The sequence below is a fragment of the Medicago sativa genome, chromosome 1, assembly GCF_051527215.1.
Source record: "Medicago sativa cultivar Bolivia chromosome 1, Bolivia_mono, whole genome shotgun sequence".
Classification (NCBI taxonomy): Eukaryota; Viridiplantae; Streptophyta; class Magnoliopsida; order Fabales; family Fabaceae; genus Medicago; species Medicago sativa.
Window position 1 is genome coordinate 88,245,138 of NC_140749.1, and position 13,815 is coordinate 88,258,952.

Genomic DNA, 13,815 nt, shown 5'->3' on the forward strand with positions numbered 1-13,815 from the left:
TTTGGTAATGACTGCATTCGTTTGCTTAATGACTTGGAACCAACTCATGAGAAGCTTGATTTCATGTTGCGTTTATGGAACCATGGCAACCCTATGTTCCGCCTCCTTCGATGTTCTCAACAAATGCTGCATGAAACTCCAAATCTTGATACTATAAACCGTCTGTTGAAGAACGCTGCTCCCTTTGAAAGTGCTAAATACTTTCAACTTCTCTTGAGGGCTTGTGGTCCTCCTCGTCTAAACTACAAGAAGCTTCTTGAAGATTTCAGGGAGCTATTGATGACCAGGAGAATGGAACAATTCCGACTGGACATCTTGGGAGGTACTACTCCTTTCAGGTTTCGCTGCACTTGGTACAGGAGACCCATGCCTGCAGGTCTGATCCGTCGACAATTCTGCAACAATTGGCTTAACTTCCCAGGCGATGGAAGGGTAGGGCATTATCGCGGCTTTCTCCCTGCTGCTGATGAAGACTATAGCTTTCGCAACTTCTGCATCGATTGTCGTCTGGACAGCGAAGTTCGATGGTTCATCGAAATCTTCGGCATGAATCATCAGTGGTAGATTCATTAGTCTGCCGTTGTTTATTTTATTTGCACTTTTTTTTTAATGGTCAGTTTATCCATTTTGGGACTTATAATGTGACTTGCCCATTAGTTGGCACTATCTTTATAATGCCATGTTTCATTTTTCATTTTGAACTACTCTTGTGCAATTTTAATTTCTTGCAACGTCGGCCTATATTTTTTCAAATATTTTCCGTTTATGCGCATGACTCTTTGATCATCATTTAATTCTTTGATTTCATACGCATTATTCGAAAAAACTTTTCAAATTTCCCATGGTCCTTCCCAACTAGGAGACCATTTCCCCAACACTCGACTTTTCTTGTCCATTGGTAAAATAACTTTCCATACCAAGTCTCCTTGGGCAAAAAGTTTCGATTTAACTTTTTTATTATAAGCCTTAGCTATTCTTTCCTTCTGCTTTGTGAGAACTTCTAATGCCATTAATCTTTCTTCATCTAAGTCTACCAACTCATCCAAAATCATATCCCAATAATGATTCGTCGGAATTTCAAATTGCCTTTGGATTCTAGTTGATTGAAGCAAGATTTCGACTAGCAAGACAACGTCATGGCCAAATGTAAGCCTATAGGGTGTAGTGTTAGTCGATTCTTTGGGAGAAGTTCGACATGCCCACAAAGCTTCACCAAGAAATTCATGCCAATTCTGGGGTTTACCTTTGGCTTTCCTTTTAACTATAGAAATAATATTTTTATTTGCTGCTTTGACTTGACCATTTGCCTGGGCATAATATGGTGTCGAGGTTAATAATTTGAAATCTGTTGTTTCAGCAAATTTCACCATCTTTCGACCAGTAAACACAGATCCTTGGTCTTTGGTGATAGTTTCAGGAATGCCAAATCTGTATATGATATGTTTTTGAACAAAACTTATCACTTCATCCTGTGTGACTTCCTTTAGTGGGACTGCCTCTATCCATTTGGTAAAATAGTCTATCCCAACTAAAATATATTTATGGCCTTTCGATGATTTAGGTTTTATTTCTCCAATTACATCTAAAGCCCAACCTCTAAATGGCCACGGTTTGACTATCGAATGTAGTTCACTCCCTGGCACACGTTGGATTCCAGCGTGCTCTTGGCATCCTTGGCAACCTTTGGCAAATTCTATGCAATCTTTTAGCATAGTTGGCCAATATAAACCTTGTCGAAATAAGAGCCATTTCATTTTATGGCCTGCTTGATGCGTACCACATGTTCCACTATGAGTATTGGAAATGGTTAAATATGCCTCAGTTTCTCCAAGACATTTAAGCAAAACTCCTTCCAGAGTCTTTTTAAATAAATCATTTCCCACAATCACATAACTCAAGGCTTTGTACTTTATTTTTCGACAAGTTGTACAATCGGGATTTTCCAGATAATTAACAATGGGTTTTCGCCAATCATCATCAGATAAATTGTTAACAACCAAAATTTCGATCAAATTCATACCTTGTATTTGTTTATGAGATGCTTCTATGCCCCCAAGTTTTGGTGTTGACAATTTATTAGGAAGAGATTCTGTCAAACTGTGCTTATTCCTAATTTCGATGGGTTCCTGTTCTTGATCATGCGAAACCTTATATCCAGAAGCTGTTTGAGCAAGGTCATTTGCCTCTTGATTCTCCACTCGGGGAATGTGTTTTATTTTAAGATGAACAAAACGTTTGAGCAACGCATTCGCTATGGTGAGGTATAGAATTAAACCTTCTTTGACACATTTGTATTCTTTGGTCAATTGTCTCAATACTAGTTCTGAATCCCCATTTATTTCAAAATTTTTTGCCCCCAGTTCGAGTAAAATCTCTAAACCGGTAATTAAAGCTTCATATTCAGCCTCATTATTGGAACAAAATTGATTTATTCGAAATTGATACTTAGTTATAGTATTGTTTGGTGAAATAATCATCATTCCAATTCCGATGCCATTTTTATTACTAGATCCATCAAAATACAACCTCCAACACAGGTTCTCGATGCCCCCAGGCATCGGATCTTCCACTGAATGATCAGCTATAAAATCAGCCACAATTTGGCCTTTGACGGATTTCAAAGATTGATAACTCAATGAATATTCCGTAAGTGCTAAAGCCCATTTTCCCACTCTGCTATGCAGAATAGGTTTTGACAACATATGTTTAATTATATCAAAATGAGAATAAACACAAACATCAAAAGGCTTTTTATAATGCAAACAAAGACATAATTTTTCACTTGGATGATATCTTGTTTCAGCATCATTCAAAACCCTACTAAGATAATAAATGGCTCTTTCTACGCCATTTTCATCCTCTTGTGATAATATGCTACCCATAGTATTTTCAGAAGTTGCTATATACAATTTCATCTTTTTATCTTTTAAAAGAGGAGATAGAGTAGGAGGGTTCATCAAATAGGATTTGATCTCATCGAAAGCCTTCTGGTGCTCTGGTTCCCACTTGAACCCATGCTCTTTCTTCAAACAAAGCAATGATGTGAATGCTTGCGTTCTACCACTTAGGTTCGATATGAACCTTCGAAGAAAGTTGATTTTTCCCAATAAAGATTGCAACTCTTTCTTGGTCGAAGGGGCTTTAGTCTCCATTATTGCTTTGGTTTTGTTTTGATTGACCTCAATCCCCTTTTTGTGAACAACAAAACCTAAAAAATCACCTGCACAAACACCAAATGCACATTTTAATGGATTCATTTTTAATCCATATTGTCGCATCCTTTCGAATGACTGGCGCAGGTGTTCCAAATGTCTATCCTCTGATGAGGATTTAACTACAATATCATCGATGTAGACTTGCATAAAGTCTTCTATGAAGTCATGAAACATCGAATTCATTGCTCTTTGATATGTAGCACTAGCATTTTTCAGGCCGAATGGCATTACTATCCACTCATAACAGCCTAATGCCCCCGGGCATCGAAACGCTGTTTTAGAAATATCTTCTTCAGCAATAAAAATTTGGTTGTAGCTTGAATAACCATCAAGCATACTTAGATATTCAAATCCTGCTGCTGAATCTACTAGCATTTCTGCTACAGGCATGGGATATTCATCTTTGGGGGTAGCGAGATTTAAATCTCTAAAGTCAATGCAGACTCTTATTGTCCCATTTTTCTTTTTAACAGGCACTACATTTGCTAGCCAATCTACATACCTGGCCGGTCTGATGAAACCGCATTTCAAGAGTCTTTCGATCTCTTCTTTAATCTTTGGCAAGATTTGTGGCGCGAACCTCCTAGGAATTTGCTTCACAGGTTTTTTATCTAGTCAAATTGGCAACTTTAGTTCTACCACTTTTCGATCTAAACCAGGCATTTCGTTGTAATCCCAAGCAAAACAATCTTTATATTCTTTTAAAAGTTTCACTATTCGACTCTTGAATTCTTCGGGAATCTTTGTGCTTACATAAGTTGGTCTTTTGACGGAACCATCTCCCAAATCTACTTCTTCGAGAGGATCCTGCGCCTTCATTTTGATGGTAGATCCCATAGGATCTTCTTCGAAACCCAAAGGTTCCTCATCATATATACAATCCAGTTTTTGGTCAACAAGAAGATCATCCGTGACATCTTCTACTGGAGTCTTGATTATTTTATTTTGTGAAATTTCGGCTTCCTTCGCCGTTTTGGCATGAGTTTCGGCCACATAGGCCGTAATTTTGTCCCAAAAATTGGGCTTAACCATAAATTACTTTTCAATGTCCCACCCAGTTGGTGAGATAGCATACTCTGTTGATTCTGGAGTGAGGTCATCAGTAACCTTCTTGTATGCTGAAACTCTTGTTCTGAGCAAGTTTTCCTCCCCTAGAGGAACTTCCTTATTATCCACCATTATGTAATCATGGTCGATGAGTTCTCTTTCCCATACAAAACCATCAGGATGTAGTTTCATAGTATACATTTCATCTTCAGAAACTACATATTTGGGACCTAGAGAAAGGACTGGAGAAATATTGGCAAGTTGTTTGTCGAAATTCTTCTTGGTGATGGTATTCACCTCAGCCAAAAAATAACTTTGATCAGCCTCGACATTCTCTACCAAACCATCTTCTCTCCAAATAACAATCCTTTGATGTACAATAGAAGGTACTGCCCCCACACCATGGATCCATTCCCTTCCTAACAACACATTGAAGTTAGCCTTAGACGGGACCACCATAAATGTAGTTGTTCTTTTCACACTCCCAACTATCAGATCGACTTCGACAGCCCCAAGGGAATTGCCAGTTGTTCCTTCATAGTTAGTGAGAACTATGTTATGTGGCTTTAAATCAGAATCGACAGGACCAATTTTCCCTAAAAAGGATTGGGGTATCAAATTCACTGTAGCACCTCCATCCACCAGCACTTTATTCACTCCTACGCCATTTATTTTAGCTTGAATAAACAAAGGTTTGAGGTGATGCATCATCGAGATTTCAGGCCTCTCGAACACTGCATGTTGATCTTCTACACAACCATTGTTCATAACATAGTAACATAATGGCTTGTGAATAGCCATTTCTTCAGTGAAATCGCTTTCCACTTCATTACTTCAGAAGGTACATCATATTCAACTGGAAATACTGATACAACATTGCACACTATATCGAGACTTGGGTCAGATTCAGAAAAATTTGAAGTCATTTCTTCATCCTCTTTTGGGAGGTCTTCTTTCAAGATTGACAAAGGGGGAAATATCCTTTCAGTGGCTGGTCTTTTGACCATTTCGAAAACAATTTCCTGCTTCTTTTCCCTTTTCTCAACATTAGTAACATCTTTCGAAGCACTTGCCTTTTTCTGGCGTTGATACCTTCGCCATTGTGTTTTTGTCATGGGGTTCTTACCCTTATAATTATTGTTGTAGGCATACTTGCTAGAATTCGATGTCTCTTGTTGATGAGATGTTGTGGCCACTCTTTTCACCCATGTTGTTGGTGGAGCGGAGTAACTAGATTTTCTACCTCCAGAAAAGACCCAAGTATCTATAGGAACTTTCGAAGAAGGATTGAAAGTCCTTCTGTAACTTTTACCTGGATTCTTCTCTGAAGGATTGGTTTTATAGGGGACCCCTCGTTTGTTGAAACCAAATTTTGGCCGGTTGTCAACCCAACCCCCTTTACGTTTAGTTTGGGGCTAAAATCCTTCAACAGATTTTGCAGCTTCTTTATCGAAAACTGCGCTGCATCTTGGGCAAAGCATGGCATGTGCATTGGAAATTTTGCACCTGTTGAGAAAATCTATCAAATCTTCTTCAACCTTAGGATATGCCAATTTCATTTTTTTCAGCAAACTGGTCCTCAGTAACCATTGCATTTCCAGACTGATGGTCTTCAACAACCATCTCTTCATTTCCAGTTTTCAAATTTTCATCTGAAATTGGGATCGAGGAAAGGGGTTCAGTGCCAAATTCTTCTGAGATGTCTACCATGTTAATGGCAACCACATCAGCATGCATTGAATCAGCCTTCTTTAGAGGATCTGTTTCGATTTGCATTGACTATTTGGTTTTGTCTCCAAACTTTAGCCTTCCCTCATCGAGAGCTGTTTGCACAGAATCCCTGAAACGAGTACAACGAGATAAGTTATGGCCTAAAAATCCATGAAATTTGCAAAAATCCCGTTTCTTCCTTTGTTCTAAAGGAGGAAGTTTCATATATTTTGGCACCAAAATTATGCCATCTGCGACTAAGAGATCGAAAATCTCCTCACACTTAGAAACATCAAAAGTATATGTTTTGGACGGGTATTTATCATTTTTAGGCTCTTCAGGATTTTTCCCATTCGATGGCCTTAACAGTTTGCAAGTATAAGGCGGTCCATCTTTGAGTTCTGCCAAATTTATATCATTTTCTTCGACAATGTCTGACCCCCAATCGAATTCAGGGTCACTGTCTCCTGTATCTACATAGGCAATTTTTTCTTTCTTAGGAAATTTGTGCGACCGGGCTTTTTCAGCCTTGAGTCTTTCAACTTGTCGAACTCTATCTGCTAACTGTGCCATATCCCTAAGGTATTGGGTGTCTAACTTCTTTCGAACAGAATAATCAAGGCCACCAGCGGCCATTTCGACCAACTCATGTTCTGGTACTGAAGTGAAACACCTGGCCTTGAGAAGGCGGAATCTATTCAAATAATCATCAATGGATTCATGCGTCCTTCGTCGAACGGTAGCCAATTCCTTCAAACTAATTTTAGACTGGCCCATGTAGAATTGTTCATGGAAAGCTTTTTCCAATTGATTCTAACTAAAAATAGAATGAGGAGGTAACGTTTTAAACCAAGTGAAGGCATTTTTTGTCAAAGAACTTGGGAAATATTTCAACCTTAAATTCTCATTATTTGCCATTTCACCCGCCTCCATAAGGTATCGAGCAATATGTTCGACTGTTGACTCATTGGTTTCCCCAGCAAACTTAGTAAATTTGGGAACCTTCCAATTTCTTGGCAAGTCAGTTTCTAAAACATATTCAGATAGTGCTGACACGAAATTTGGCCTATGTAAACCCATATTAAAACCATTTTGGGCTAACAACGCTTCGACAATGTTTGCTATGTTATTATGGCCTTCATAATTGTTTCGACGGGCTTGCATGACCACTTGGTCTGCATCTTGATGCCGGTTCACCAATATTGGTGCCCTTTCAGGCTCTTCTGGAATTTGGGCCTGCGCCCCTAGTGGTTGAAATTGATTTTCAGGCACCTGAGCGTTTTGACTAACTGATGGGGGTTCTATTGACCCACCATTTAAATTTCGATTAGACGGTGTGCTTCGTGCAGCAGGGGCACCGAAAAAATCAGCAATTCGCTCCATTTGAGCAGACAATGCTTTATAACTATTGTTAGTATCTCGAATTAAAGGATTAGTCACTGCACCCATTTGTTGCGTTACTAAATTGGCCATATCATGGTTGGCCTCATCCATTTGTTGCCTTAATGCCATCATAGATACACTTGTTAAAGTTTGTTGGGGCATTGCAATCGGAACGCTCATCCCTGGGGTAAACAATTGAGACATTGGCACATTTAAACTTTCGGAGAACGAGGATGGGTTTGTGTGCAGGCCTTGCATTAAAGAAGTTGGCATACCATATTGCATGTTTCGACGGCTTGTGCCAAGATTAAAAAATGTTGGGACGGCCTGTGTAGTTTGGCCAGGGACAGTTGATCTCGTCGGAATGGCCTTAGACACTTGAGCGGGTGTCGTGACTGCTGGAATGGCCTGCGTTGTTGGCATGGCCATTGTTGATTCGACAGTTTCTAATGCCGTCATTGTGGTACTATTTGGAATTGCTTGCGTACCACCAGATGATGAAGAAGGGTTGGTTGTGGTTCCTGATGAACCAGCGGCGTTCGATGCCGCTGTATTTGGACTGGGAGGAGGACGTACCATTTCAGGAAGTTGTTTCCTACTCCTTAAGAGCATACACAACACAAACCAACAATATAAATTCTACAAATTTCGTTATGAAATTATTTACAAAGGCACAAAAAAGTCCCACTGGGCGTGCCAATTTGTTTACGCTGATTTTTGGTAAACAATCGCTGGTTTAAACAGAGTTACTTGCAACATCAACCAGTAAATCTTAGGAGCATATTTGTGCTTTTGTTATTTCTGGGAAATCGTAATGTTCTTGAAGATTAAATAAAACAAAGAAAATAAAAGCAATCGAAATCAACCCAGTTGACTTCAATCGAAACTTGTTAAATAAAAACAAAGAAATTGTTCAAAGCGAACAAGTAAAATGCAAAGACATTTAAGAAAAAGAACTTAAATTGCATTGATCGAAAGTAAATTGGTACACAGATTCATACATTGCAACTTGTGACTCATTTCTCGCTTCCATACGGATAGTTTGAGTGTAAGTTTTATATGATTGAATTGCGACCCTTTTTTCCTATGAGAAACTACTATTTATACAAATAGAAATAACTACCTACATTCGAATTCAAACCTATAACCATATAAAAACTAACAAGTCTTAACCGCCTAATTTGAATTTCGAACGCGCCGTTTGGAGATGTATGTTGCTTGCCCTTATCTGAAATAACTGTCCTTCGATGGTTTTTTTCATCCGTCGAACTGAAGCACGTGCTCCCAGCAAGCCCAACTTCGATAAAACCCTAAAAACAATCCTTCGTTTCTTCGATGATAAGGTCAACTCTCCTTTGACTGCATTTAACACCACATTAAATGATAGCCTTTAAAAATATAGGCTAACACTACCATTTTGTAATTATTAAAACGAGAGACAAGAAATTTCTTACTTGTTGCGTCTTCACACATGTATCTGGTTTCCAATTTGTCCCACAAGTCTTTTGCAGAAGGGATGCTCTGGTAGATATCGAATAGAGAGTCAGACATACCATTCAGGATATGTCCCAAGCAGATGTAATCATCGTTGTCCCATTTCTGTCTGTCTCTTGTCTCAGCAACGGTTTCATCATCCTTCTCCTCAGGTCTTGCATGTTCAGAACGTATGCCACTTTCAATGTTGTAAGAAGAAACTTCATCTTCTTCTGCCAGCGGATGAAATTTCCCCCATCAAACACTTCCAACTTAACAAAGTCAGAAGTTATTTCTTTCAATGAAGCAGCCATAGTATCCGAACCTAAAGATTGTTATATATCTTGTTTGTTGGGAAGAGGCTGCTGCACTTGAAACCTGAAATGTTTAATGATTATGCATGTAAAACTCAAAGTGTATGGGGTTGCCACACTAACCTTTAGGTTCGATTCGCCCCCACCAATAACTGTATATTGGATGCAATAGGAATGACCGGCGAATCCCTTTCAGGATAATATTTGACGTGTATTGCACAACCACACCAAGCGTATCTCCTAACAGTATTTTACAGATTTATGGTTCTAGCAATTCACTCATGCATTAGAGAATTGATGGATGATTTAGAGTAAGAGAATGATGAAGAATTATGTAGTTAATGTAACAAAATTCTGTCCAAAATTGTGTGTCAAATTAATGCCCAAATGCCAAGTATTTATAGTGCATTATATGACCCTTCACATGAGAGAAAACACCCCTTTGACTTGAATCAATGTTATGATTCATTAAGCACCATTTTGCCAAAGGTTATGGTCATTTACACTTGAACCAATGTTAAGGTTCATTAAGCACCCCTTTGCCAAATGTTCTAATGTATATGAAAGCTTCTCATGAAGATTTACAACTCTTGATCTAAAGTGATTCCATTATTTTGGAAATCACCAACAAGCTGGAGAGAGGGGAAGGCACAAAATATTATAGATGCAGTATTAAACAATATTTCATCAAATGAAATAATGAGATGCATCCATATTGGTTTACTCTGTGTTCAAGAAAATGTAGTTGACAGACCAACCATGGCTGCTGTTGCACTTATGCTTAATAGCTATTCTCTCACTCTCTCAATACCTTCAAAACCTGCTTATTTTTATGGAAGTGGAACTAGAAGCCTACATGACATGGAATTATGGGCTGGCAATATAGGTTCAACAACATCGGGACATTTAGGGACAACAATAGCTATTCTCTCACTCTCTCAATACCTTCAAAAAAGTAATAAATGCATCTAGTAATTTGAAAAGGGGGTTACATTTAGGGACAAAAATAAAATTAAATAGGTGGTTACATTAAGGGACGGAGGGAGTAACAGATAAAGATGTGTCTAGGACAAGTTACAGATCGACCAACCATATGTTTTAAATCTTTTTACCGAATCAAACTTAACCTTGCATAATACAACTCTTTCCATCACATTCTCACCTCTATTAAGAACCATTTGAAACTATTCCCATCCACAGCTACCCCTTGGACTGAAATAGTGAACATTTCTCCATATATACTTTTCTCTTGAAGAGATCAAAGCAGTTCGCTCTCGAAGCTGTCCGCCAATTGAAATATTCAACACCTAAACCTATCCTCCCTACTTCTTCCCTTGATATATTCTTTTTTACAACACTTGTTCTCCATTACTGTTTGGTCTTGGTGCCTTGTTAATTGGTTCATCCATTAATTCCAGCGTTTTAAGTCAACAATATGATGTATTCAAGAAGAAATATGAAGAAATCAACAACAACAAAATGTGCAGGAATACTCAAGAGTCTAATTAACACCTCACCTTTACATATAGTATCCCTCCAATCCATCCCTTAACACTTCATTTTGATATTTCAAAGATTTTGTTTTGTTTTTTGCAATGGCTCTATTTCCCTTTCTTTTTTATCTTTTTTTCATAGCTGCATACCATGTTATGTGAGAACAACATAGGCAACTACACATCCAATAGCAACTACAACAACAACCTTAAAACCCTTTTGTCCAGTATTTCTTCTCATACAGAAATCAACTACGGTTTCTACAATTTCTCATATGGTGAAGAACCAGACAAAGCATACGTCATTGGGGTGTGTCGCGGAGATATTGAGCCAAATCAGTGTCGTACAAACCTAAACAATTCCATTGGCTATCTCAGAGAGCAATGTCCAAACCAAAAAGAGGCAATTGTGTGGGGTGGTGATTTCACTTTGTGGTACTCAAATCGCTCAATTTTTGGGCTCTTGGAAACTTCACCTACACACTATTCGTATTTACAAAGGAATACAAGTTATGTGGATCAGTACATGCAAGCAGTGACTAACTTGATGCGAAATCTAACGGCCAAAGCTGCTTTAGGTGACTCTCGTATGAGGGGAGGAAATATTCTTAAACAAAGTTGTCGCATTAGATATGATCCTTATCCCTTCTACAATCCTACCTACCATTGAATTGGACTTGGACACGCCGTCACTACCACCTTCGTCAGGTAAATTGCTTACGCCACCATACTTAAAACAGAGCTATCCCAACTGATTAAATATATACTTCTTTCATAAAATTAATTGTATCTGTGCTGGTGTGATGACCTATAATTTCTGTGTTTGGCTCTTGAACGCTTGAAGGATGTTTTATTAGTCTCAATCTATTGTTTGTCTGAGGATTTAAATTAATTTTTGCAGGACAGGGCAAATCACGAACTGTCCTTGCCACCACAGTACCGGTTGTTACTGTGGTTTTGGTACTCATTTTTATTTGCATCTATATTAGATTGAGAAAGCCAAAACGCAATTTTGAAGGTATGTCTAATTTGGATTTGGTGCATTTATTGGATCATCATACAGTTTTTAATATTAAATTGTCTGGGTTGGGTAGCTCAACTGGTTTGAGTTCAGGGTTAAGTAGTTGGAGGTTCAAGTCCTAGCAAGAGAAAAAACTAATGTGACAATTAACATATTAATTTATTTTCATGTGTCATGGTTAATGATAACACAGGTGTGTGAATAAAATCTTAGTTTTTTAGCATTTTTTATAGTAATTATCATACAAGATCATTAGTTTATTCATATTGGTTATTTTGTGAAGCCGACATGGGAAAATATGATGATGAAGGTGAAGAGGAAATGACGATTGCTGATTCATTGCAATATAACTTTGATATCATACGAATTGCTACAAGTGATTTCTCTAATTCTAATAAACTTGGACAGGGTGGGTTTGGAATTGTTTATCGGGTAAGGTAACATTTATGTTCATTCAAAAAAATATCTCCAAAACATTAAAGTAAAAGAAATGTATAATTTGCCATACCTACCTAAAAGTGGAACATTTTCAGGGTAAACTGCCTAGTGGACAAATGATTGCTGTCAAAAGATTGTCAACAAATTCTGATCAAGGAGATGTGGAGTTTAAAAATGAAGTAATTTTAGTAGCCAAACTTCAGCATCGAAATCTGGTTAGGCTACTTGGTTTCAGTATAAAAGGGAGAGAAAGACTACTTATTTATGAATTTGTTTCTAATAAAAGTCTTGATTTCTTCATATTTGGTAAGTTAATTTGCATATAATCAATCTAATATATAAGACAGTTTCACATTCACTTAGATATAGTTTATTTTGTCAAGTAAGATCTCTAAAAAAAGCATGCCAAATTGAACTTTTTATTTTTTTTTAGAGATTGCCAAATTGAACTTATATAGTAGAGAAATGCTAGCAACATATATTTAAACACACTTTTCAACACATTATTTGATTAGTTAAAATTCACATGAGTCCCGCCAAATTTTTATAGGTCCCACATGTTTTAGTGGGACACATCGTCTCCACGTAAATTGAGTTTAATTTATTGGCCCAACAAAATTGATTGCACTAATTAGGTAAAAGATTAATATAAACTTGATTGGTATAGTTTTAGGTGGTGACATGTTATTTGGTGGGTGTTGTCCTCGGGGGGTGTTTTTTTGGGTGTTAATTTTTAGGTGTTCCGCCTATATACAGCGCCTTTAGTTTGTATTTAAAATTTCACAGGTCTCTGTTCGTTTTGAGCAGAGATCTGGTTGTTAAATAAAATTTGTTGTTCATCAACGATTAATACAAGACAAATATGACTCGGACCTTGTGGAGATGAATTTTACATATTTCATACAATTACTAGGTATGATTTGTTATTTCTAAAGTGTTATCAATTGTTTTCTGTCATTGTTGATTTATAAATACTAACTACTAAAATATAGTTTTGAAATTCAAGTGATCTTGGTTATATATGTAGATCCAACAAGGAACCTGCAGGCATGGAGAAGCTGGAGAGAGGGGTAAGCACAAAATTTGATAGATCCAGCATTAAACAATATTTCAGCAAATGAAATAATGAGATGCATCCATATTGGCTTACTCTGTGTTCAGGAAAATGTAGTTGACAGACCAACCATGGCTGCTGTTGCACTCATGCTTAATAGTTATTCTCTCACTCTCTCAATACCTTCAAAACCTGCGTATTTTTATGGAAGTGGAACTAGAAGCCTACACGACATGGACTTATGGGCTGGCAATATAGGTTCAACAGCATCGGGTGAATCGATTAACCACGCTTCAAATACTGATCCATACCCTCGATAGATTTCATTCATATGGGTGAATATATATTCTTTTATGTTTAAATCACTAAATTGGTCTATAAAATTGTAAAAGTTGGTCTCTCTGAAATTTAGGAATAAATATGCCAATATTATTTTAATCTTTTTATTAAGGATGTCAATATAATTTTAATCATTATGTTAATTTGATTTGATTGAATTTTTTTTTAACATAATTTTAGTTTATGAAGTGCTCTAGATAGTGAGACCCGCGCGATGTGTGGGGTTAGCTTATAACTTATTTAAGTATTGTTAGACTAAATGTTTAATTATAAATGTTTAGAACATGTCATAGTAGACTTTTGAAATGATTATTAAACTCATATCTAA

At 37.3% G+C, this 13,815-nt stretch overlaps 2 pseudogenes across 1 annotated transcript; one reads left to right on the forward strand and one right to left on the reverse strand.

Moving 5' to 3' along the window:
- Nucleotides 1-5,801: 5,801 nt before the first annotated feature.
- On the reverse strand, nt 5,802-7,934 carry LOC146958754 (uncharacterized; annotated as a pseudogene).
- Nucleotides 7,935-10,608: 2,674 nt separating this feature from the next.
- On the forward strand, nt 10,609-13,315 carry LOC146958755 (cysteine-rich receptor-like protein kinase 27; annotated as a pseudogene). Its single transcript, XR_015024723.1, has 5 exons — nt 10,609-11,343; nt 11,516-11,653; nt 11,940-12,088; nt 12,190-12,400; nt 13,122-13,315. The product of XR_015024723.1 is annotated as a cysteine-rich receptor-like protein kinase 27 (transcript).
- Nucleotides 13,316-13,815: the final 500 nt, after the last annotated feature.